The following is a 7470-nucleotide window of genomic DNA, read 5'->3' as shown; positions in this document are numbered from 1 at the left end:
AAGGGAAAGCACAGGGCAAGTTTGCAGAGCAGGATCCAGCTCTGGCTCTGGTCGGTCTCAGTGTCCATCTGTGCAATACTCCCAACCCACTACTCCTCAGAATGGGGAGGCAGGCCCTACATGCCTGTGCCATGGACATGCTCTGGGATATACCAAGTTCCAGGAGAGGGAAAATGATGCAGTGATTGCTTCTTCAATATCAGGGGAGGTGCCTAGGGCCCCAAAGACAAGGCATGTCAGTGGGACTCCCCATTGACCACACAATCTTGGGGTAGACAAGATCTAGAATAAACACTAAGGATGCTGCCTCTCCACACCCCGACCTGGTCAGAATCTATATATATAAAAGCCTAATCGACCATTCAACCATTTGACCCTTAACTATGATGCACACTGACCACCAGGGGTCAGATGCTCAATGCACAGGCATGAAAACATGGAACAGACTGATGAATCTCAGAGGGAAGGGGGGAGGGAAGAAGGCAGGAAAAGATTAACCAAAGATCATATTGCATACTAGAGGCCCAGTGCAGGGATTGGGCCAAAACCGGCTTTCCAACATCCCCCGAGGGGTCCTGGATTGAGAGAGGGCACAAACCAGGCTGAGGCACCCCACTGGCGCATGAGTCTGTGCACCGGGCCTCTAGTTTTGTCAATAAAGACATAGAGGGCAGGCTGAAGACACTCTGGGAAGCCCAGGGTTGCAGAAGGGGGATTGGGGAAGTGGAATGACAGATCAGAGGCCCAGAACAGCCTATACCCTGAGAACAACAGAGCAGCCCCCACTGCCACCCCCAGGAGGACCATCACCAGGAAGAAAGATAGCACAGAGCTTATAATAGAGGCTTTGATATCGGACAAACACAAGTCCCATCCCAAGCTTTGTGGCTTTGAACAAACTACTTAACCTCTCTGAGCTTCAGCTTTCTCTAAAATGGGTATAAGAATGACTTTCTAACAGAAGTTTCAATGCCATCTATGCAACACTCAGAAAATGCCAGCACATAGTAAACATTTAGTAGATGATGCCATAATCATTAATATATTCTAATATAATATTGATAATACTAATATATTGTAAATGTATTACAATACTAGAGGCCCATTTCACAAATTCATGTACCAGTGGTGTCCCTCGGCCTGGCCTGCAGGATCAGGCCAAAACCAGCTCTCTGACATCCCCCAAGGAGTCCCAGATTGCAAGAGGGTACAGGCCAGGCCAAGGGACCCCACAGGTGCACAATCAGGGCCGGGGAGGGACATGGGAGGTTGGCCAGTCGGGAGGGACTACGGAAGAACTCCAGGGCTCCAGGGTGTGTACAGCCCAACTGGCTCAGTCCCAATCAGCTGGACCCCAGCAGCAAGCTAACCTGCCAATCAGAGCGTCTGCCCCCTGGTGGTCAGTGCACGTCATAGTTACTGGTTGACTGTTTGCCCCCTGGTGGTCAATGCATGTCATAGCAAGCAGTTGAGCGGCCTTAGCATATCATTAGCATATTACACTTTGATTGGTTAAATGGTTGACCAGACACTTAGCATATAGCCTTTTATTATATAGGATAGTATACTAGAGGCCTGGTGCACAGATTCGTGTACCGGTGGGGTCCCTCAGCCTGGCCTGCACCTTCTCACAACCCGGGACCCCTCAGGGGATGTCAGATAGCCAGTTTCGCCCGATCCCCACAGGCCCAATCCAGACAGGAGGGAGCCCAATCCTGTGTGTTGAGCTTCTGTCCCTTGGTGGTCAATGCGCGTCATAGTGACCAGTCGACCGGTCATTCGGTCATTTGGTTGTGTAGGCTTTTACATAGAGAGATTATACTGTAAGCCATTATCTGAGTAAGCAGTGTGCTGGGCCTAATTAAAGAGAGCTATGTGAGCACCAGCTAAATTAATGGGAGTCAAAGGTGCCAAAGAAGGGAGAGAATGGACCTCTCTTTTCTGAGCTGGTTGATTAAATCCCAGTTAACAGACTGTGTTGAGGCCTATGCCTGCCTCTTGGCCAAACAAAAACAACTGGATGGATGCAGAGGAGGTAGCTGAAATGTGAGCAGATGGAAACCCATTCCGTGAGGAGACAGGACTGCTCAGCCTGCAGGGGAGGAAGCTGCAGCCATCCCCACTCACAGCCTCCAAGGGTGGCCCAGCAGAGGAAGCTGAAGTACTGGGTGGGGGGGCCCAGAGGGAAGAGCTGGGGCTGGAGGAAGAGAGGGGGTTATAAGCTACAAGGAGGCAGGTTTCAGTTCTGTGCAGGGAAGAACTTTCCTTCGGGTCAACAAGACCCCTCTGCAGTGACTAGCCCTGAGGGCAGAAAGTTCTCCACCACCAAAGGAATATCAAAATGAGCTTGAATAATCTCTGCCATGCCAAGAGGGGGTACTCCGAGGAGGGAGGTTGGTCTCCATCAACACCTAGCCTGACCTGACACCTAGAGCCTCTGACTATAGCACATCTGCCCTCACTGGAGTCTCGGGCATGTAGACATTATTCATCTATCCATGCATTCGTATGCTGCTGTGGTCAGTGCCAAGGACATAGCAAATACGAGCTCTGACTTCTTAGGGATTTGCATTCTACAGCAGTGGCTCTCAAACTCTACATGCATTACCCAAGAAGGGAAAGCAGAATGAAGCTGGACCCTTACCTCACACCATGTACAAAAATTAACTCAAAATGGATGAAATCCCCAAATATAAAAGCCCAAACTATAAAACTCTTAAAAGAAAATATAGAATAAACTTTCATGACCTCGGATTTGGCAATGGATTCTCAGATATGACATGAAAATCATAAGCAACAAAAGAAAAAAAATAGATAAATTGGACTTCATCAAAGTTAAAAACACTTATACTTCAAAGGACTCTATCAAAAAAGTGAAAAAACAACCCACAAGATGAGAGGAAATATTTGTAAACTATATCCAACAAGACACTTGTATCTAGAATATGTGCATAAAGAACCCTTGAAACTCAATAAAAACACACACACACACAAAATAATCCTATTTTAAAATGAATGTAGGACCTGAAAAGACATTTCTCCAAATAAGATATACAAATGGCCAACCAGCACATAAAAAAGATATCAACCTCATTAGTCATCAAGGAAATGCAAGTCAAAACCATAATGAGATACCACTTTATACCCACTAGGATGCCTATAATCAAAACGTCAGATACTAACAGGTGTTGGCAAGGATGTGGTGAAGTCAAAACCTTTATAAACTGCCGGTGTGAATATAAAATAATGCAGTTGCTTTGGAAAGCAGATGCATTTCTTTGAAAAGTTAAACAGAACCACCATTTGACCCAACAATTCTACTCCTAGGCATATACCCAAGAAAAATAAAAACATATGTCCACACAAAAACGTATATACAAATATTCATAGCAGCATTACATCAAATGTCCATCAATAGACAAATAGATTTTAAAAATATGGTATATCCATTCAATGGAATATTATTCAGGCATAAAAAAACAAAAGTGATAAAGTCCTGATACATGCTACAACATAGGTGATCCATGAAAATTACATGCTAAGTAAAAGAAGCCAGTCACATAAAATGTCCAGAATATGCAATCTGTAGAGGTAGAAAGTAGATTTATGGTCAGGACTTGGGGGATGGGGAGGTAGAGGGATGAAAAGGAAAGTGATGAAATATTCTGAAACTGATTATGGTGATGGTTACACAATTCTGTGACTATACTAAAAGTTATTGGGCGGTATACAGTACTTTAAGTGGGTGAATTATTTGGTATATGAATTATCTCTAATAATAAAAGTGTAATATGTTAATTAGACGTCCTTTTGGACAAAGCTGTGGTGGCAAGGGCCGAGGCAGAGGCGGTTAGGGGCGATCAAGCAGGCAGGCAGCATGGTGAGGGGTATCAAGCAGGCAGGCAGAGTGGTTAGGGGCAATCAGGCAGGCAGACTGGCAAGCAGTTAGGAGCCAGCGGTCCTGGATTGCAAGATGGTACAGGCCGGGCTGAGGAACCTGCCCCCTCCATGCATGAATTTCATGCTCCGGGCCTCTAGTATCTCAATAAAGTTATCACCAGTAAAGAATTACCCAAAAAGGGCTTTGAAGCCTCACTGCCAGCGCTGTGGGTGTGGGGGAGCCAGTACTGCCCACCTCCTAAAGGTGTGCAAGCTGCCTTATACCCACCATTTCTTGCCATCTTTACAGCAACCCTATCCCATAGTCACTACAGGGGCACCGTCTTTTATCCATAATTCTGAAATCCAGGAAGCTCTGAAAAGGAGAGCTCTCCTGTAAATTTTCAGAAATTCATTTGGTGTCAAAAAAACACAAACCAAATCTACATGAGGCTATTTATGGTTTTTACACTTAATATGACTATTCATACATTTCACGGCAAAATCGCCATTCTGCTTGCTTACAGGCTCTCTTTTACCCCAGGGGTGTTTCCTAAAGCATAGTATATTCAGCATGGCCTTCTAAAAACCTGAAAAATTCTAACTTCCAAGCTACAGCTGGCCCCAAGAGTGTCAGATAAGGGACTGTGGACCTACACCTGTTCCCATTCTACAGCTAGAGAAAACCGAGTCTGAGAGGCAAATCAACCTGAGTGAGGGCCACAGAGAGGATCCTCACCTTAGTCCCCCCTGCAGCCAGGAAGACCCTCTGCACCTCGCCTCACCTTCCCTGCTATCCTTGTTGGCCCAGGGACACTTGGGGGCTCCTGTGTGCCCTGGTGTGTGGGCGCCTGCTGCTCCCGGTCCGTCTCAGGCCAGCTGCTCGCAGTGCCTCGCCCACCACCGGAGGGGCCTGCCCCACCCCACCAGGAGCTGGAGCTGGAGCTGGAGCCTGCCTTGTAATTTGCTCTGCCAGCCACCCTCCCAGCTGCAAACGGAAAATCCGAGAAGGTGGTCTGCTTTTCTGGCAGATGTCAGCCCCAGCCAGCCGGGGACAGGGCAGCTCGGCCTGGAAAGGCCTGCTGCAGAGTCTGGCATAGGGGCCGCTAGGTTGGAAACACATTTTGGTGGAATTAGCAGAGAGGAAGAATGTTATTCTGACAATGAAACTCCTACAGAATATCTTGTTGGCAAAAAACAACAGAGGGGATGACAGACTGGGGGCTGTTCTTCCCCACCTCTCACTGCCCCCCTACCCCGTGACAATTGTTAATATATAATTAATGGCAATAATGGAAGCTACTATGTAATGAGTCCCTGCTCTGGGCCAGGTTCTAAACACAGAACTTTTCAGATATTGACGTTATCAGCCCATTTTTCAGAATCAACGCCAAGGCTCCAAGAGAGGGGTGACTTCCCAGAGGTCACACAGCAAGGACACTGCTAAGCAGGACTGGACCCAACGCCTCATAACTCTGAAGATCAGCTCTTCTCCTCCCCCCCCCACAGAGGGCCTTTAGCCAAAAGTCTATAAAGAAGCTGAACTATTTCTTTCCTCAAGTCATGGTTAATCAAGGGCAAGCATTGAGGCACCTTTAATTCAGTTTGCTCCCCCCTCCCTTTGGGATTGGGAATGCCCCTAAAACCATGTATTACAACTTCTCTCTCCAGAAGCTTCAAAGGTGAGTTACCCACCCATTTCACAGATGAGTAGACTGAGGCCTGAAAAGAAAAAGTAGTTGCAGCAAGCCATAAACCCAGGTCTTCCTCCTTCCATGTGATGCCTCCGTGTGGCTCTCAGCTGGGAAAACCACAATCCCTTGGTAGACCGTAAGACAGCCTAAGACCATAGGAGTCACAGGAGGGCACTGCTGTACATGGCTCTACCATTCACTTATTCATTCAAAACCCTTGATTCGCCCCTTCTCTGAGCTCCAGCTGGGCACTAGGGTCACATTAGGAATCAAACAGTCCCTGACTCCGGGGAGCTCAGAAGCTAGGTCACCAACCTGTAAACCCACAATTCCAACCCAATATTGTGCAAGTTGCAGTGGGGTCCACTGAGACCCAGAGGACACACAGAAGGAGACCCCCAGGCTGCCAACAGGAGTCAGGTAAGGCTTCCTAGAGAAGGAAGCATTTGAGCTGAGAGCCGAAAATTGAGATGACTTTGGTCAGGTGGGCAAGTTGGAAAAGACACCTCAGGCATTAGGTGGGCGGATTAGGTGGCTGGATCATAGAGCAGAATTCTACCAATGTCTAGGGACCATGGCAAGTCATGGCTAGAAGGACCCTGCAGAAGGCGCAGATACTGAGGGTGACTGTTTCTCTTAGGGCACCAGCATCCCAAGTAAATGGTCCCACTAAGGAGGAGACCCTACCCTGAGCCCTGAAGTCCAGGCAGCCCCTGTGGCTTTGGACCAGCCAGTGACAACTTTCGGTCATTAATTGCAGCATGTGCTAATGTTTGATAAATTGCCCAACAGTTGCATTAGCTAATAACTCCCCGAACAAAACCAGAGAGTTCATCTGTTTTTATAAGACGCCCAAGAGCATCCTGGGAACAGGCATGGTGGTCGTGAATAAAAGAGAAACATTCATTTATGGTAATTGGTTTCAGCTCCTCACTTGGCTGCTTGTCCTGACCTAAATGTATCCAGTTGTTCCCTTTGCCTCGCTCTGGTTTGGGGGTCACTCCTAATGGTTTAATTCAACAAAAAATGTCTGCCATTTCCTGTAACCGCTGTCTTTTTTCACCCGGCTCCCAAACGGTTTTCTTGCAAGCAGCATCTCTGCAGGTCCCTCCCGGAGCTGTTTCCTTCTCGGGGAACAAAGTCAAGATTGTTGACAGAGAAAAAAGGTCTGAACTGCAGGCCAAGACAAGAAGGTCGGGGAGGGGATAAATGAAGGTAATAATCATTTGTTTGTCTTCCACCAGGACTTCACAAAGCAGGTTTTGTCCGAGGCTGGTGGTCAGGGACTCTGACACAGAACACAGCCCTGGTGACCAGGGGCAATTTATGGGCGGGAATGAACACAAATCCCCATTCATGGAGCCGGCCCGGAGGAAGTGACTGAGGAGGTACATTGGCGCCCGGCCCTCCCTGTGTCCCTCCCGCGGTCTAAGGCTGTGGAGGGCCTGGTGCTGTGAGTCTTGGCCGAACTTCAAACCCCGAATGCGGCCCTACCTTCCCCGGCATGGCTTCCCCCCCCCCCCCCCCCCCCAGCCATGAGCACAGACCGCCTCCTTGCCGTGCAACACGCAGAGAGGGGACAGAAACGCCCGTCCCTCCGTGCCCAGCTGGGCTCCTGCCCCTCGGGTGGACTCGGGCCTGTCTGCTGGCATTTGGGGCTGAGGATGAAAGGCTGGATGGAGCGTGGGGGCGGGGCGGGGGAGTGGGTCTGGAATACATTGTCAGCCGGGACAGCTTGTAAACTTTGTTGGGATGCATCTGGTAGAAAGGCGTTGTATAAATATTAGATCGTTATCGGAGTATTGTGTTTCCCGCCCGGGCGGAGGAGGGGCTGGAGGGCCCCAGATGCCTTTCGTCAGGGAGACGAGGATGGCTTCCAGGAGGCCTTGGAAGCTTG

Source organism: Myotis myotis, unplaced genomic scaffold, assembly GCF_014108235.1.
Source record: "Myotis myotis isolate mMyoMyo1 unplaced genomic scaffold, mMyoMyo1.p scaffold_m19_p_2, whole genome shotgun sequence".
Taxonomy (NCBI): domain Eukaryota; kingdom Metazoa; phylum Chordata; class Mammalia; order Chiroptera; family Vespertilionidae; genus Myotis; species Myotis myotis.
Note: the sequence above shows the minus strand (reverse complement) of the source record.